General features: G+C 41.5%; 1 protein-coding gene, 1 long non-coding RNA gene and 1 other non-coding gene across 4 annotated transcripts in view; 2 read left to right on the top strand and 1 right to left on the bottom strand.

The window, feature by feature from the left end:
• The window catches only part of LOC116530125, an 11119-nt gene extending 8810 nt beyond the window's left edge, over positions 1–2309 (top strand). Inside the window, exon 3 of the long non-coding RNA XR_004259843.1 lies at positions 2276–2309. This is a non-coding gene — a long non-coding RNA (uncharacterized LOC116530125). The remainder of the gene's footprint in view (positions 1–2275) is intronic.
• The window catches only part of DTD1 (D-aminoacyl-tRNA deacylase 1), a 159854-nt gene that overhangs the window by 129702 nt on the left and 11090 nt on the right, over positions 1–19062 (bottom strand). The window lies entirely within an intron of this gene.
• Positions 14323–14443, top strand: LOC116530253. Its single transcript, XR_004259904.1, has one exon. It is a non-coding gene; the product is annotated as a U6atac minor spliceosomal RNA (small nuclear RNA).

Below are 19062 nucleotides of genomic sequence, written 5' to 3'. Positions count from 1 at the left end.
AAAAAAAAAAAAAAAAAAAAAAAAAAAAAAAAAAAAAAACTGGAAAAAAAGCAAATTCCCTTCCTGTTTAAAAATGAAACTTTTATTTGGCAAGCAAGAGAAATCTGCTTCTTTAAGACCATAGAGGGACCTCTTTTTCCTGCAGTCCAGTAACAGGTACCCTGAACAATCTTCCTCACCTCCTAAGCAGTAAATCAATATATTTAAAAAGATGTCTTAAGTGGGAGTTGAACAATGAGAATACATGAACACAGGGAGAGAAACGTCACACACTGGGGCCTTCGGGGGTGGAGAGCAAGAGGAGGGAGAGCATTAGGACAAACCTAATGCATGCAGGACTTAAACCTAACTGACAGGTTGATAGGTGCAGCAAACCACCACCATAACACATGTATACCTATGTAACAAATCTGCATGTTCTGCACATGTATCCCAGAACTTAAAGTAAAATAAACAATTTTTTTTAAATAAATATTAGCCAAGATGCCCTGGATCTAGTAATTGAATGCTAACCAAGAAAATGAGATTCACCCAGCCATTTTAGCATACACAGATCATTTAAGAATATAACCATTATTAAAAATACAGAAGATTTTTGTTAAAGCCCTAATTTACTTTTACATTTCTAATGCAAAATATATATGGAATAAACTTATTTCAAAAAAAAGATGGACTGATTAAGCAAGTATTTCAGTAATAACTGTTACAGGCAAAGACCATGGATGGAGGCTAAAATCAGTGAGTGGGAGTAGATTGAATAACAGGATATTTGCATAGTCTCAGATTATCTCCACACAAAACATTTACCAGTTACAAAGTGGAAAACTGTAACTTGACAGAGAAAAATCTGGCAAATGACAAGACATGCCGACATCACATGCCCCAACATGATGTACTGAGAAGGGTGCAAGATCACTTTTGTAGTATTCTAGCCAAAAATGCCCCACTTCAATCTCACAATGAGAAGACATCAGGTAGACACACGGTGAGGGACATTCTACAACCTGACAAAATAAGTGACTCTTCAAAAGTGGCAAGGTCATGAAAAACAAGGAAAGACAAGGGAATGGCCACATATTGAAAGAGACTAAGAAGCTACAACAAATAACTGTGGTGTGGAATTGTGGACTGGATCCTGGACCAGAAAAAAGGACAGTAGTGGGACAACTGGCAAAATTCAAGTGAGTCTGTAGTGTAGCCCATAATATGTTTTCAGTGTTAATTTCCTCATTTTGATAACTGTGCTGTGTAAGATGCTATCAATAGAAGTCGGATGAAGTTTACTACTTACCTAACTTTTCTGTAAGCCTAAATTATTTCTAAGTAAAAGTTAACAGCCAGGCGTGGTGGGATGCACCTATAGTCCTAGGCATTTGGGAGGCTGAGAGGCAGGAGGATCACTTGAGCCCAGGAGTTCAAGACCAGCCTGGGCAACATGGCAACACTCCACCTCTAAAAAAAAAAAAAAAAATTTGTTTTTAATTAAGTGTGGTGGTACACGTCCATAGTCCCGGGTACTTGGAAGCTAAGGCAGGAGGACTGTTGAGCCCAGGAGCTCAAGGCTGCAGTGAGCTCTAATCATGCCACTGTACGCCAGCATTGGTGACAGAATGAGACCCTATCTCAAAAAAAAAAAAAAAAAAAAAAAAAAAGGCAGCCTAAGAAAGCTGTAGGAAAATTTTTAGAAATAAAAATAAAATGAATAAAATATATAAGAACTAAAGAAATATATTCCACCTAGCATTTTAGTTGGTTCGTTGAGAGGTTTTTTTGCCTAAGCCACTAGAAGGCTGGCATTGCCACCAACTGATATGGGTAAGCCCACAGTGGCATGGTTTGGGGTCAGGAAGTGAAATTAAGAGGTCAGGGTTAGACACATTGAGTTTGGGGGTCTCTTAGATACCCAAGCAGGGATATGTAAACAGGCAGCCAAACTTAATGTGTCTAGCACAGAGACCCAGAAGATTGATGAATTCATGAATTTAACACACTCCAAGTAAAAATAACATGATTACTTTCTCAAAGTACATAAGCTGATTTAAAAATTCATATAAAAAAAAAAAACATTTAAGAAGAGTTGGGATAAACTCTGAAGAACAATGTGGGAGAAACTGACCTTACCTAGCAGGAAAGCACAGTAAAAATCCTCAATAGCTAAAACACTGTGTCTTCAGCATGTAGACAGACAAGACAGATAGATAAAAAGGATAGAAACAAATGTTTTCAGTGAATGGAAGTTTTTAAAAATTAAAAATAATAAGAAATAAAATTTAAGGCCGGGCGCGGTGGCTCAAGCCTGTAATCCCAGCACTTTGGGAGGCCGAGGCAGGTGGATCACGAGGTCAAGAGATCGAGACCATCCCGGTCAACATGGTGAAACCCCGTCTCTACTAAAAATACAAAAAATTAGCTGGGCATGGTGGTGCGTGCCTGTAATCCCAGCTACTCAGGAGGCTGAGGCAGGAGAATTGCCTGAACCCAGGAGGCAGAGGTTGCGGTGAGCCGAGATCGCGCCATTGCACTCCAGCCTGGGTAACATGAGTGAAACTCCGTCTCAAAAAGAAAAAAAAAAAAGAAAGAAAAGAAATAAAATTTAAAAGTTCATAAATACATATAGTAAGTTAATAGAAGATAAAGCCAGAAACTCAAATTAGTAAAGCTAAAGGTGGTTTTTTAAATAAATGGTTTTGGGAAGCCACTTAGTAAATACCTGAAGATAAAGTGTTCAACCGATGCTTTATATGTATATGGGATGAACTACAAATAGATAAAAGATTTCAAAGTAAAAAATGAAAGCATAAAAGCAGGAGAGGGAAAAATAGCCAAATTTCTTTGTGACTTTGGAGTAGAAAATGTCACATGAATCACATGAAACTTGATTCAAAAGCTAGCAGACATTACAAAAAATTGACAATCTACTGCTTAAGGATCAAAATTATCTACCCAGCAAACAGTTCCTTAAGCAAGGTCCAAGGGCAAATGACAAAATAGAGAAAGATATCTGCAACTCACAGCATGTATAAAACACTCACAGAAATAAAGAACCTGACAAATGAACAGGCCAGAGGAAGTGGCTCATGCCTGTAATCCCAGCACTTCAGGAGGCTAAGGTAGAAAGGTGGCTTGAGCCCAGAAACTTGAGACCAGCATGGCCATCATAGTGAGACCCTATCTCTACAAAATATAAAAATAGCCAGGCACAGTGGCTCACGCCTATGATCCCAGCATTTTGAGAGGCTGAGGCAGGCAGAATATCTGAGGTCAAGAGTTTCAGGCCAGCCTGGCCAACATGGTAAAATCCCATCTCTACTAAAAATACAAAAATTATCTGGGCATGGTGGTGGGTGCCTGTAATCCCAGGTACTCAAAATTAGCTAGGCCAGATAGTGCATGCCTGTGTTTCCAGCTACTCAGGAGGCTGAGGTGGGAGGATTGCTTCAGTCTGAGAGGTCTAGGCTGCAGTGAGCCATGATCATGATGCCACTATACTCCAGCCTGGGTGACAGAGAGCCAGACCCTGTCTCAAAAAGAAAAAGAGGAAAAAAAAAAAAAAAAAGGACAAACACATCAACAGTTAAGAGAAAAGGAAACACAAGTCATTCAAACATCTGAAAAAATGTCCAACCACACTCTATACATTAAAACTATAATGGCCCATCTATCAGATGGGTGAAATTCTAAAAGTTCAAAATACACTCTGCCAACAGAGCTAGGAGAAATATGGCAGTCTTACACTGCAGAAAAATGCAGTGCCTACAAAAGGCCAACTGGCACCATCTATCCCATTTCTGAAAACGTATCCAATAGGGTCTCCCGCTACATATGAAGCGGCATATGTACAAATGTATTCGTCATGTCACTGTTGTTTTTAAAAAACAAAAATTAGAAATAACCCAGGAGTCCAACAATACAAGGCCTATTAAATAAGCCAGGCTATGGTCCTACCATAGAAGAGTACATAGCAGTTTAAAAAAGAGAGATTTAATTTGTTCAGAATAAAAGAAAAAAAATAAGAAAGAAGTCTCTATGAACTGCTGTGAAAAGAATCTCTAGGAAACACTGTGAATTTTTTTTAAAGCCAAGATATAAAACAGTATACCACATCCTACCTTTTGTATAGAAAGGGAAATATTTTTAAAAATTCATATTTGCTCACATTTGCAAATGGATAGATGGATAGAAAAAATTAATAAAAATGATTACCTCTAGAAAGCCAGAGAAACAGGCTGGACAGAAATAAGAAAGAGAGCAAACCTTTCCAGTTTAGACCTTTTCATATCATTTTGATATGTGAACTACCTGATCATACTACCTAGTCAAATATTAATTAGAAAAACAAAGTTAGAAGACTCGCATCTCCCAATTTCAAAACTTACTACAAAGTTACAGTAATCAAAACAGTATGGTACTGTATAAGGACAGAAACATAGAACAATGAAATAAAACTGAGAGCCCAGAAGTAAACCCTCACATATATGGTCACTTGATTTTCAACAAAGGTACAAAGACCACTTAATGGGTGAAAGAACAGTCTGTGCAACAAATGGTAATGGGACAATTGGATATCAACTTGTAAAAGAATGAAGCTAGACCCTTGTCTCACATCATATAAGAAAATTCACTCAAAATAGATCAGAGACCTTAATGTAAGAGTCAGCACTATTAAACATTGAGAAGAAAACATAGAGTTAATTTTCAAGACATTCAAATTTGTCAAGGGTTGCTTAGACATAACACCAAAAACATAAGCACAAAATGAATAAAAAAGAGATAAACTGGATTTCATTAAAATTAGAAAACTGCAAGCATCAAAGAACACTATCAAGAAAGTGGAAAGACAACCCATAGAGTAAGAGGAAAAAGTCTGCAAATTACAAATCTGAGAAAGGTCTATTATCCAGAATATATAAATTACTCCTACAATTGATAAAAGAAAAATGGCTCAGAGCAGTCTGAACTAAAGTGTGCAAAGTTTATCAAGCCCAGAGAAACCTTCAGTCATGCCACTTTAGCCTCACCCCCTAACCCCACCACCTCATCCCCATATCCAGGTCAATTGTTTAAGGGCATTTTGTTGCTGATAGCTGCCTCACCATTATCTTTATGTTCCTAGAATCTGTGATACAAAAAACAATGTAGAGTCAAACAATAGCATATGTTTTGTTTTTTTTTTTTTTGGGGGGGGGGACGGGGTTCCGCTCTTTTTGTACCTGGGATTACAGGCACGCGCCACCATGCCCAGCTAATGTTTTGTATTTTTAGTAGAGACGGGGTTTCACCGTGTTGACCAGGATGGTCTCGATCTCTTGACCTCGTGATCCACCAGCCTCGGCCTCCCAAAGTGCTGGGATTACAGGCTTGAGCCACCGCGCCCGGCAGCATATGTTGTTTTAATGTAAATTCTTGGTAAACAATTTTTAATGTAAATCCTTGCCTCTTAGTTTCTTTTTTTTTTTTTTGAGAAGGAGTTTCACTCATGTTACCCAGGCTGGAGTGCAATGGCGCGATCTCGGCTCACCGCAACCTCCGCCTCTTGGGTTCAGGCAATTCTCCTGCCTCAGCCTCCTGAGTAGCTGGGATTACAGGCACGCACCACCATGCCCAGCTAATTTTTTGTATTTTTAGTAGAGACGGGGTTTCACCATGTTGACCAGGATAGTCTCGATCTCTTGACCTCGTGATCCACCCGCCTCGGCCTCCCAAAGTGCTGGGATTACAGGCTTGAGCCACCGCGCCCGGCCGCCTCTTAGTTTCTTTTTGAAAATCCACTTGTGGCCAGGAGCAGTGGCTCACGCCTGCAAACCCAGCATTTTGGGAGGCCGAGGAGGGTGGGTCACCTGAGGTCTGGAGTTGGAGACCAGCCTGATCAACATAAACAAACTCCGTCTCTACTAAAAATGCAAAATTAGCCAGGTGTAGTGGCACATGCCTGTAATCCCAGCTACTCTGGAGGCTGAGGCAGGAGAATCATTTGAACCCAGGAGGCAGAGGTTGCAGTGAGCCGAGATGGCACCATTGCACTCCAGCCTGGGCAACAAGAGTGAAACTCTGTCTCGGAAAAGAAAGGGAAAGGAAAGGAAAGGAAAAAGGAGAGAAGAAGGAAAGAAATGAAAAGGGAAGGGAAGGGGGAAGGGGGAAGGGGGAAGGGGGAAGGGGGAAGGGGGAAGGAAAGAGGAAAGAGGAAAGAGGAAAGAGGAAAGAGGAAAGAGGAAAGGAAAGGAAAGGAAAGGAAAGGAAAGGGGCAAGGAAAGGAAAAAGGAAAGGAAGAAAGAAAGGAAAGAAAGAAAGGAAAGAAAGAAAGAAAAAGAAAGAAAGAAAGAAAGAAAGAAAGAAAGAAAGAAAGAAAGAAAATCCACTTGTAACTGCTGCTAATCAGAGTGTATATTCATAGCAACTTGAATCTATGTTCCTGGGTTGCAATCCTCAAGGTTGGCCCAAATAATCTCTCTACTTCTATTAATTTTGCTTCAGCTCCTTCATTTTAGGACAATAGAACTCAATAACAAAAAGGCAAACAAGTCAATTTTAAAATAAGGGCCTGAGTAGACATTTCTCCAAAGGAGATATACAAATGGACAACAACCACAATAAAAGATGCTCAAATGCTCAGTATCATTAGGCATTAGGAAAACATAAGCTAAAACCACAATGATGTACCACTCCAAACCCACTAAAGAGGGCTATGATAAAAATTAATTAATTAATTATTTTAAAAGCAGAAAATAACACGTGTTGACAAGGATGCAGACAATTGGAACCCTCATACATTGCTGGCAGGCATGTAAAATGTTCAGCTACTGTGGAACCTCCTCCCTTGGTTACACCATATGATCCAGCAACTTCACTTCTGAATATATACCCAAAAGAATTGGAAACAGGTGTTTAAATAAAAACTTTTACATAAATGTTCACAGGAGTACTACTAACAATAGCCAGAGGGTGAAAACAACCCAACTGTCCATCAACAGCAAAATGTGGTATATTCATCTAATGGAAATTATTTATAAAAAGGAATGAGGTACTGATACGTGCTATACATGAATGAACCTTGAACACATTATGTAAGTGAAAGAAGTTAGACACAGAAGGCCACACAGTATAATTCCATTTATATGAAATATCCAGAATAGGCAAATCCATAGAGACTGAAAGCAGGTTGGTGGTTGCCAGGGGCAAGGGCAGGAAAGAATGAGTGACTGCTTAATGGGTATGGTGTTTCCTTTTGGGGTAATGAAAATGTTTGGAACTAGATGGTGCCGATGATTGTACAAAGTTGTAAACGTACACTTTAAAATGGTTTTCACACTTTAAAATGGTTAAATGGGGCCGGTCATGGTAGCTTACCCCTGTAATCCCAGCACTTTGGGAGGCTGAAACAGGAAAATGACTTAAGGTCAGAGTTCAAGACCAGCCTCGGCAACATGGAGAAACCCCATCTCTACTAAAAATACAAAAATTAGCTGGGTATGTAGTGCATGCCTGTAATCCCAGCTACTCAAGAGGCTGAGGGAAGTGAATCACTTGAACCTGGGAGGCAGAGGCTACAGTGAGCTGAGGTGGCATCATTCCACTCCACCATGGGTGACAGAGGGAGACCCTGTCTCATAAAAAAATAAAATTAAAATAAAGGCCAGATGTAGTGGCTCACCCCTGTAATCCCAGCACTTTGGGAGGCCAAGGAGGGCGGATTCCCTGAGGTCAGGAGTTCAAGACCAGCTTGGCCAACATGGTGAAACTCCATCTCTACTAAAAAAGACAAAAATTAGCCAGGCATAGTGGAGGACACCTGTAGTCCCAGCTGCTTGGGAGACTGAGGCATGAGAATCCTTTAAACTCAGGAGGCTGAGGCTGCAGTGAGCTGAGATCGCTCCACTGCATGCCAGCTTGGTGACAGAGCAAGAACCCATCTCAGGAAAAAATTATATTATGTATATTTTACCACAATAAAAAATAATATTAACAAATTAAGGAAGAAGAATAAATACTAGAAATGAAAAAGAAATGATTGAACTCAAATGAAAGGCTAAACTCTAGACTAAACATAAAGAATTGGCAAACTGAAAGGATTTACTCAGGACACAAAAAAGAGAAAGAATGACTACGAGGCTACACCACTTAATGGTATTCATTTGCAGAATAAACCCTTTGTTGAAGGCTATAAAGAGAGAGCCAACTAATTAATCAATATTTCTGAATTTGAGCCTGGTGTAGCGGCACGTGCCAATAGTCCAGCTACTCAGGAACGCTGAGGTGGGAGGATGGCTTGAGTCCAGTTCAAGGTGGCAGTGAGCCATGATCACACCACTGCACCCCAGCAGGCAACAGAGCAAGGCCCCCAACTCTAAAATTAATTGGTTAGTTAATTAATTAATTTGGAATACATATAGTTTTTTCTTCTGAATTCGTAATCCCTGAGTCAATAAGGCTTTGAACTCTTTCCATTCCTCCTGCTAAATGATTCAGACTTTTGCTTTCATGCCACGTCACCTCACTTACTTGGATTCTAACAGCAGTGAACAGAAGTTTCTTTCTACTTATGCCTGTATCTTCTTTTAAAAACTGCCTTTATTTCTTCAAACTGAGTTGACGTTATAGACTCTTGGGCAAGGAAAAAGAGCTGACCCTGCAATTCATGACCAGAAGTGTGGAGAAAATTCAGAAAAATTAGATAAAAGTGAAGAAGGAGAATAAGGTCAGGAGGAGGAAGAGCCCAGAGAGAATGGAAAGAATAGAAAGGATGGCAAAGTCACCAAAATGGACCAGTCCTCATCTCCTGAGACTCAGGGGCATTCATTACACAAAATAACAAAGCGCCCACTGTGCACAGGCACGCCGCCATTATTGCAGGAGTCCAAAACCCCACCATACCACTGACATTGCTTTTTAAAAAATACTTATTTTTAGAGACAGAGTCTCGCTCTATCACCTGGGCTAGAATGCAGTGGCATGATCACAGCTTGCTACTGCCTTGCACTCCTGGGCTCAAGCTATCCTCTTGCCTCGGCCTCTCGGGTAGCTGAAACTACAGGTGTGCACCACCACGCCCAGCTAATTTTTTCTTTTTTTTTTTTTTTTTTTTTTTGTAGAGATGGAGTCTTGCTATGTTGCCCAGGCTGATCTAGAACCCCTGGGCTGAAGTGATTCTCCTGCTTCGACCTCCCAAAGTGCTGGGATTATAGGTGTGAGCCACTATGGTAGCTGACATTTCTTTTAAGGTGGCCACAGTTATTTTGGGCAGGGGAAGGGAGAACTGGCAAGATCAGGTTGCTGTTCACAATAGATGATCAACTAAGCAAATCAAGGAAATCATGAAAAGATAGGGTTTTAAAATGAAAGTAGATATAGTTTGTCATTTGAGAAGACAGATGCTAAATTGTAGCTATGGAGATGATGCAAGTGTAAGACCAAAAAAGAGACATGCAGGAATAAATAAGGAAGTCGGTAAGTAAACTAGTGAAAAGATTGAAAGGAAAGGAAAGAATGACAGAAAACATAAACCTATTTTGTCAAAATCACTTGGACATCTGTGTCAAACTTTTACACAAGAGCATCAGCCTGTACCACAGTTTGCCAACCCTACCATTCATTAACAATGAAGACACGATCCCACGTTGCAATTTCCTAAATTTACAAGAAAAATAATGCCTTTTGCATCACAGTCTTTGCCAAAGTATATAAAGCAGGCTTCCACTGAAAGTTCACTCATGCTGTTAAAATGCTTTAAATAGTAAAAAGAGTAGAAAATTAAATGAATCCATATAAATCAAGTACTAAGCACAAAGCAAAAACTAGTTGTGGTCTTCCAGCTCCTGGCACCTTTTCTTTGCATCATGAAGCAGGAGAGGTGTGGGCATCATGGATGCCCCACAGAGCACATGAAGCAGAAGCAGTCATAAACTGCTGCTCTCCTGACATGTCTGTCCACATTTCTCCAGCTCTTAGATGTCCACAGCAAATCAAACCCAGCAGAAAATATATAGGTAATCCTTTTGAATACTGTGGCAGCTTCTGATTTGCTGAACAAAGCTGACAGGTGAATGTTTTCCCGAGCCCATTAAAAACACCTCAGAGCCGGAACTAGAAGCTTGAGAGCAGAGGTCGCTCTTCTCCACTATTCCATTTTGGTATAACTTTTTTTTTTCTAACTATAAATGCATGTTTAGCACTCAACTTGGAGAGTATTCAATGCCTCTTGCCAAATGGGGCCTTCTGCATTCATTTGAAGGCTAGAGATCCCTGGGGTGCTGTAGAGGATACAAGTGACCCAGTTTCCGTGCCTACTCACTCAGTCTAGGGACCCAATAATGTATCCTCAAGCTTTAGCTCATTCTCAGTAGAGGGGAAGATATGACATGACTATGCACTAGAGTTTTTCCCCTACAGCAATTATTTGGGAAACAGTCATGAAAAGAGGAAAGTTCCACCCTTTGAGAGCATCAGGGTTATGAGGTGTGGAAGACTAGAGATGACTGCAAACTCTTTAACGTTCCTGCCATTGCAGGGCAGGACTGCAACCCCTCCCCTTGAATCTGGGTAGGCTGTGAGATGGCTTTGACCAACATTATGCAACAGAAGTGAGGCTGTGCCACTTTTCAGGCCTGGTTTGAAGGGACTGGCACATCTATTCCCATCTTGGAACACCTGCTGTTGCAGTGCTCACTGTGGAGGAAGGCAACACCATGTTATGAAGCCAGCTGCCCTGGGACTGCCAGGTTAGGAGGAACCCAGCAATGTGAGGAGGCCGAGGATGAAAAGAATTGGGGAGGAGGGGGGGGAGGAGAGCAGAAAGGGGAAGAGGGTACACCGCGGACATTTTAGAAGGAAGAAAGGAAGGAAGGAAGGGATTGACAGAGAGTGGAAGAAAGAGTGAGCGGGAGGAAGGAAGGAGGGAGGGAGGGAACAAGGAAGGGAGGGAAAAGGTGTGCAAGCGTAGGGAGCTTGCTGGGACACAGGAAGAGCCTCTAAATGGGCCCACAAAAAAAACACCTTCTGATACCACAGCCTGCAGCTTCTCTCATCCTTCTCATCTCAGCTTAAATACCTCTCCAGTTGTCTTTGCTGCTAACAAACATAGACGTCAGCCAGTGCACCAGATGACCAAGTTGCCAGATTGCCAACAGCTGTTTTTCAGCAGTATGATCTCTCTTCTACTCCTTCATCCAAGTCTGTCCCTGAACCTCTTGAACCTGCTCAGGCCAGTCACACACCTGCCTAGAGCTGGGCCCTCCAGCAGCTTTACTGGGGACCTGGCCATGATCTCTATCATTTCTCTAGCTGAAGCAGACAGCCAATCCTCCTGCCCTGATATTCATCATATCCCTACCTCGTCTCCTATGCAAAGAGGAGTACGTTTTTACACAATGCATTCAGGATACCACCTGGCCCAGGTTGTTCTGAGAACTGCACTGCCACAGGGCTGCTTCTTAGGGTGTCCAGCCATCCTAGTTTGCCAAGGACTTAGGGGTTTCTAGGGATGTGGGATGCTCAGTGCTTGAGCAGGAGTATGCTGGGAAAACCTGATCTCTGCTCTGAGGCTGGCCTGTGCAGTTCCCCGGGTCATTACACCAAAAGAAGACGCTCAGAGAATTTTTAAAGAAAAATAGGCTGGGTGCAGTGGCTCAGTCCTGTAATTCCAACACTTTGGGAGACCAAGACGAATGGATTACTTGAGCCCAGGAGTTTGAGACCAGCCTGGGCAACATGGCAAAACCATCTCTATTCACATTTCTTGTAAAATATAAAAGAAAAACAGTAGAGGTGATTCGAATTTAAATAATATGCCCCCTAGTGGCCAGTCAATATTTAACAAGGGGCGACAGTACATATCCACGTACAAGCATAAAAATCAACAACATTCTGCATGGGTATTGGTTTGATGAGTCATGAAAATTCAACAAATGACCTAAACACAGATCAGATGGAATCAAGCCCAAGCGCATGTGCAGCCACCACGTTAGTGCCTAACCCTGTTATTCATCCCTAACACTCCCGCAAAGCATGCATCGCACCACTCACCTCAGAAGTTTCTGACAACACTCGTTTCTGAAAGGAGAATCGCTCATATACAAGTGGTAAATGAAAGTGCATATACCACAGAGGCTGTATCTGGGCAGAGGTGGGTTTTCTTCGGCAGGGAGAGCCACAACAGTGGGAATAAAATGACAGCCTTCAGCAGAAAAGCCCTCAGCACTAGCAGCAGAAGCCCTTGACTGTATCTTATGAAAATAAAAACAAGCGTCTACTGCCTTCCAACCCAGCCATGGGACTTTACTGTTCTGCTATTAACTCCGTTTTTCCCATAAGCCCTGAGAGTTTTAGCGGCAGTTTTGCAGAACAGGAGGTTTCTGAGGAACGTTTACCACGCTGCTGCAGAAACAGCCACACCAGTTCAGCATCTCTCTTCTCCAGACCGTGAGCTCCTTTAGGGCAGGAGCTGCACCACTCTTGCTCGGCACTGTATACCCAGAGCCTAGCACACTGGCAGATAAAGTGTCTTACTGATAGATAAGTCACCAGACTGACTTGAATGGAACCAATAACATCTCCCCCAGCAGAAACAGGATTAAAATCCTGGATGAACATCACTGCTCAGAGAGGAAGGACACCCTGATCTCAGGGCACACTGCTCCCCTTCCTAGGCCCAAATGAGGCCCAAAAACCCCACCGCTGATTTCCCTGATCATGACGGAGAAGGCAGGAAAGTCCCAGTAGACTCAATGAATACAGAAAAATAACAGAAAAGGGCAAGGCACGGTGGCTCACACCTGTAATCCCAGCACTTTGGGAGGCAAAGACGGGCAGATTGCTTGAGGTGAGGAGTTCCTGACCAGCCTGGCCAACTTGGTGAAACCCCTATCCCTACTAAAAATAGAAAAATTAGCTGGGTGTGGTGGCAGCAAGCCTGTACTCCCAGCTACTCAGGAGGCTGAGGCAGGAGAATCGTTTGAACCCAGGAGGGGGAGGTTGCAATGAGCCTAGATTGCGCCACTGTACTCCATCCTGGGTGACAGAGCAAGACTCTGCCTCAGGAAAAAAAAAAAAAAAAAGAAAGAAGGAAAGATAACAGAAAAGGCCAATAAGCGCAGAAGACGTGACTTTTACAGTGAAGCAATGATATCAGTGAAGCTCAGGTTCTAGAGAAAGCTGCTGGTTCAATTCCAGGCTATGCCACTTATGTTCTATGTGACCTTCCATAGGTAACCCTGCTGCACCTTACCTACAGAATGGTGGTAATACTCACACCTACCTCTTAGGATTGTTGTGAGGATTCAATGAGATAAAGAATGAAGGCCGGGCGCGGTGGCTCAAGCCTGTAATCCCAGCACTTTGGGAGGCCGAGGCGGGTGGATCACGAGGTCAAGAGATCAAGACCATCCTGGTCAACATGGTGAAACCCCGTCTCTACTAAAAATACAAAAAATTAGCTGGGCATGGTGGCGCGTGCCTGTAATCCCAGCTACTCAGGAGGCTGAGGCAGGAGAATTGCCTGAACCCAGGAGGCGGAGGTTGCGGTGAGCCGAGATCGCGCCATTGCACTCCAGCCTGGGTAACAAGAGCGAAACTCCGTCTCAAAAAAAAAAAAGAATGAAGAAGTATTTGTTTTGCACAAGGCCTGGAATATAACAAGCCCTCAACGGAGGTATTTTGGCATATTATTAACTAACAATAATAATGTGAGGACCCAACCATAACCAGCATCCTCTCCAGGGTTCCACTGTATACAGAACAAGTCAAAGAGCTTGGGGTTAGATCACCAAGCGAAGAGAGTCAGGCCTGCTGTCGGCACATGCCCCACAGCGAGGACCATGCGGAAAGAGCTGCGGCAGGTGAGGAAATGTCCCTAACCGCATGGGTGCTGGCAGGGATGTGAGGCACACAGAGAAGGAACAAACGGGACAACAATCTTCTCTCTGTCACTAACAACAAATAAGAGAAACAAATTGAATATAAATGTAAAATAAATTTTCACATAGGAAAGGAGAGGGTAGTGAAAAAATGCTAAATCTAGACTCTACGTTTTAAAGTTGCTGAAGTGGTCTTAAAAATCCTAAAATAAAGAAAATGTATTCATTATTTCATTCAAATTCCTACATCCCTTAGGCTCACAGAGGCTTTTCATATTGGAGCTGGAAGCCAAATTCTCAAAATTAGCCAAAAGACAGCAAATATATAATGCATGCTCTATGAATTTTGTTTCATTGGAGGCTGTAAAAGAGATAAGGCCAAAAAAAAAAAAAAAAAGTGACACACTGTTGATATAATTGTAGGACTTCTGAAAGTCCAAAACATTTGGAAATAAATTTTGACTAAAATTGTCTGCATATGCTGTGTAAAAGGAGACAAGGTTAGCCCTTGACAAGGATGGAAAGAGCCCCTGGGCCTGACAACACACATAAGGTTAGGGCATTGCCACCTGCTTCGTGGCATCTCACCACGATTTTTGACTCTTATTAGGGGAATAAGAAAGTGAATCTACAACCAACATTAAAATTACTTTGCAGGCCAGGTGTGGTGGCTCACGCCTGTAATCTCAGCACTTTGGGAGGCCGAGGCAGGAGGATCACCTGAGGTCAGGAGTTCAAGACCAGCCTGGCCAACACGGTGAAATCCTGTCTTAAAAAAAAAAAAAATTACTTTGCATTTATCAAAATAATTCTATGATTTGTCTTTGACTATTCGCAGAATTATAAGTTCTAGTGTTTTTTGTTTTGTTTTGAGACAGGGTCTCACTCTGTTGCCCAGGCTGGGGTGCAACAGCACCATCTCAGCTCACTGCAATCTCAATTTCCTGGGCTCACACGATCCTCCCACCTCAGCCTCCTGAATAGCTGGGACTAGAGGCACACAAGCTGTATGTGTTGCTATTTTTTTTTTTTTTTGCATTTTCTAATAGAGATGGGGATTTGTCATGTTGCCCAGGCTGGTCTTGAACTCCCAGGCTCAAGCAATCCACCTGTCTTAACCTCCCCAAGTGCTGGGATTACAGGCATGAGCCACCATGCGCAGCCATAAATTCTGGTTTTATAAGCCCAAGTCATTTTACATTGGCTTTTCCAAAATGCATTAAATTGTAATTTTAAAATCCTTTAAAAAAAAAACTCCGTGTATAATTTATGTCAATTCTTCATCAAAAGGATCAGATGTATTATATACCATGAGCTTAACTTCTGATTCATTATAAAATTATATTGTTTATGATACATTGTCTCAGGCAATAATTACCTAGATAAAATGTACATTATTTCAAAGAATATACCAGGTGTGGGAGGCGAAGGAGAAAGGATCACTTGAGCCCAGAAGTTCAAGCCTAGCCTAGGCAACATAGCAAGACCCTCTCTCTCAAAAAGAAGTAAATAAAAGGTGTTTTTAGGAATACAAACACCCAATAATAATAAACACTCCTCTTTAAAAATGTAGATGAAAGCGCTTTTGCTTTCATTCAACCATTCCTTAACAACTATAAATGTTCACCCATTTAAAATGCCTTCACTTATGCTTTTCTGATATTCCTTGCCTTTATCAATGTTTCAAGGGACTTCAGAGTGTTCTAAAATGCATCTGAGATTACTCAGAAATGGAATGATTGCACAACTACCTGCAAAGAGAGAAGAACGATGCTGGCAGCATCTAATCCTTGTCTCAGCCAAGAAAAATAATTACTCAGAGGACTTGACTTAATTACTCATTCTGTGAAGAAACATGTTTGCAGCAAAGCCACTTTGGAGAATCCCAGTGACACAGGATAGGAAAAACCACCGGAGATATCCATGACCAGACTTATAAATGGAGTTCTAAATTTGGTTATTTTCTGGAGAGGCAAATCTATTCCACTCTATCAGAACCCAAGTAAGAGTGGGATTTGAATTAAGGTGGGAATGTCCTGTTCATCTAGAATCCATGTATTCTTATAGCAAATGGACATTTTTCACAAGTAGGAAGAGAATTAAAATAAAAGCAAATGCCAAAGAGGAGTAGGAATGTCACCCATCTAAACATGAGCACATTGAATGAGCTGACAATCCTCAATGTGGGCTCTCCTACAGAGCTTCAAAAAATTTTCATGAATTTTATTAAGGTTGAAAACAGGCCTAATTTTAAAAATCTGGGTTTCCTTAATCCAAAGAAAGAAAGTTAAAGCATTGGAAACACTACAGAGTTAATTAGGCTGGCTTTGGTGGCTCACACCTATAATCCCAGCTCTTTGGTTGGCCAAGTCAGGTGGATAGCTTGAGCCCAGGAGTTCAACCAGACTGGGCAACATAGTGAAACCCCATTTTAATATGTCATCAAATGCTTTTTCTGTGTTTATGGATGTGATGATATGATTTTTCTTCTTTAGCTTGATTTATCAATTGATTTTTAAGTTGAACCAGGTTTGCATACCTGGGATAAATCCCACTTGATCATGGTGGATAATTCTTTTTATACATTGTTGAATTCGATTTGCTATTTTGTTGAGGATTTTGCGTCTGTCTTAATGAGAGGTATTGAACTGTTGCCCAGGCTGGAGTGCAGTGGTGCATCACAGCTCTGCAACCTCCGCCTTCTGGGTTCAAGCAATTCTCACACCTCAGCCTCCTGAGTAGCTGAGATCCAGGTGTGTACTACCACACCTGACTAATTTTTGTAGGGTTTCATCATGTTGGCCAGGTTGGTCTCGAATTCCTGACTTCAAGTAATCTACCCACCTTGGCCCCAAAGTGCTGGGATTACAGGCATGAGCTACTGCATCCAGCTCTTGTAATTTATTTATCTGGTTTTGGTATTAGGGTAGATTCTGGCCTCATAGAATGAGTTAGGAAGTACCCCCTCTGCTTCTATCTTCTGAAAGGGATAGATTGTAGAGAATTGGTATAACTTATTCCTTAAATGCTTGACAGAATTCACCAATAAACCCATGAACCCATTTGGGCCTGGGTGCTTTCTTTTTGAAAGGTTATTAAATATTGATTCAATTTCCTCAATGGATATAAGTTTATTCAGGTTGTCTATTTTTCTTTTTCTTTTTTTTTTTTTGAGATGGAGTCTCGCTCTGTCACCCAGAGCGGAGTGCAGAGGCGCCGTATAGGCACTAATATACCAGCATTCACTCTAATATTCTGTGGGTTTGGGCAAATTTATAATGACATATGTCTACCATTACAGTATCATACAGAGTATTTTTAGTGCCCTAAAAATCCTCTGTGCTCTGGCTATTCATCCGTCTCTCCTCTCTAACTCCTGGAAACCACTGATCTTTTCACTGCCTCCATAGTTTTTTTCAGAATGTCATGTAGTTGGAATAATATAGTATGTAATCTTTTCTGATTGGCTTCTTTGACTTAGCAGTATGCATTTAAAGTTCCTCTTTTTTTTTATTTATTTATTTATTTATTTATTTATTTTTTTTTTTTGAGACGGAGTTTCACTCTTGTTACCCAGGCTGGAGTGCAATGGCGCGATCTCGGCTCACCGCAACCTCCGCCTCCTGGGTTCAGGCAATTCTCCTGCCTCAACCTCCTCAGTAGCTGGGATTACAGGCACGCGCCACCATGCCCAGCTAATGTTTTTGTATTTTTAGTAGAGACGGGGTTTCACCATGTTGACCAGGATGGTCTCGATCTCTTGACCTCGTGATCCACCCACCTCGGCCTCCCAAAGTGCTGGGATTACAGGCTTGAGCCACCGCGCCCGGCAAAGTTCCTCTTTTTAATGGCTCATTTTGTATTAGCACTGAATAATGTTCTATTGTCTGGAGGTATCACAATTTGTTGATTTTTTTTTCTTTTTATTTTTTATTTAAAATTCTTTTTTCCCCTCTACCCCACCCCCCCAGTTTGTTTGTTTATTCACTTAAGGATATCCTGATTGCTTCCAAGTTTAGGCAGTTATGAATAAAGCTGCCATAAACATCTGTGTTCTTTTATTTTTTATTTATTTTACTTTATTTTTTTAGATGGAGAGTCTCACTCTGTTGCCCAGGCTGGAATGCAGTGGCATGATCCTGGCTCACTGCAACCTCTGCCTCCTGGGTTTAAGCAATTCTCCTGCCTCAGCCTCCTGAGTAGCTGGGTTTACAGGTGCATGCCACCACACCTGGCTAATTTTTATATTTGTAATAGAGATGGGATTTCGCCATGTTGGCCAGGCTGGCCTCAAACTCCTGACCTCAGGTAATCCACCCACCTCAGTCTCCCAAAGTGCTAGGATTACAGGTGTGAGCCACCACGCCCAGACAAACATCTTTGTTTATAGCAGGTTTTGTATGTATGTAAGTTTTCAGCTCTTTTGTACAAATACCAAGAAGTGTGATTACTAGACTTAATAAGAGTATGTTTAGTTTGGCAAGAAGCTGAAAAAGTAATTGTGGGAAATTAAATTAAAAAAAAAAAAAAAAAAAAACGAAGCTGCCAAACTGTCTTGCAAAGTGGCTGGATCATTATTTTGCATTCCCACCAGCAATAAATAAGAGTTCCTATTGCTCCCTGTTCTCGCTAATATTTGGTGTTGTTATTGTTTTCGATTTTGGCCATTCTAATAGGTATGTAGTGGTATCTCATTTTAATTTGCATTTCCCTGATGACATATGATATGGAACATCTTCTCATGTGCTTATATGCTATCTGTAGGTCATCTTTGGTGAGGTATCTGTTAAGGTCTTTGGTCCATTTTTAAAAAATGGATTGTTTTCTTACTGTGTTTTTTTTTATTTGTTTGCTTGTTTGTGGCGGAGTCTTGCTGTTGCCCGTGCTGGAGTTCAGTGGCACAATCTCAGCTCACTGCAACCTTCACCTTCCAGGTTCAAGCGATTCTCCTGCCTCAGCATCCTGAGTAGCTGGGACTACAGGCGTGTGCCACCACGCCCACCTAGTTTTTTTTGTATTTTTAGTAGAAACAGGGTTTCACCGTGTTAGCCATGATGGTCTCAATCTCCTAACCCCATGGTCCACCCACCTCAGCCTCCCAAAGTTCTGGAATTACAGGCATGAGCCACCGCTCCCAATCCCTTCTTACTGTGTTTCAAGAGTTCTTTTTATATGTTGGATACTAGTTCTTTTTTTTTTTTTTTTTTTTTTTTTTTTT

This window comes from Sapajus apella, unplaced genomic scaffold (genome assembly GCF_009761245.1).
Source record: "Sapajus apella isolate SASKATOON/1434 unplaced genomic scaffold, GSC_monkey_1.0 scaffold65, whole genome shotgun sequence".
Taxonomy (NCBI): Eukaryota; Metazoa; Chordata; class Mammalia; order Primates; family Cebidae; genus Sapajus; species Sapajus apella.
The sequence above is the reverse complement of the archived record's forward strand: the minus strand, read 5'-3'. Positions and strand labels throughout refer to the sequence as shown.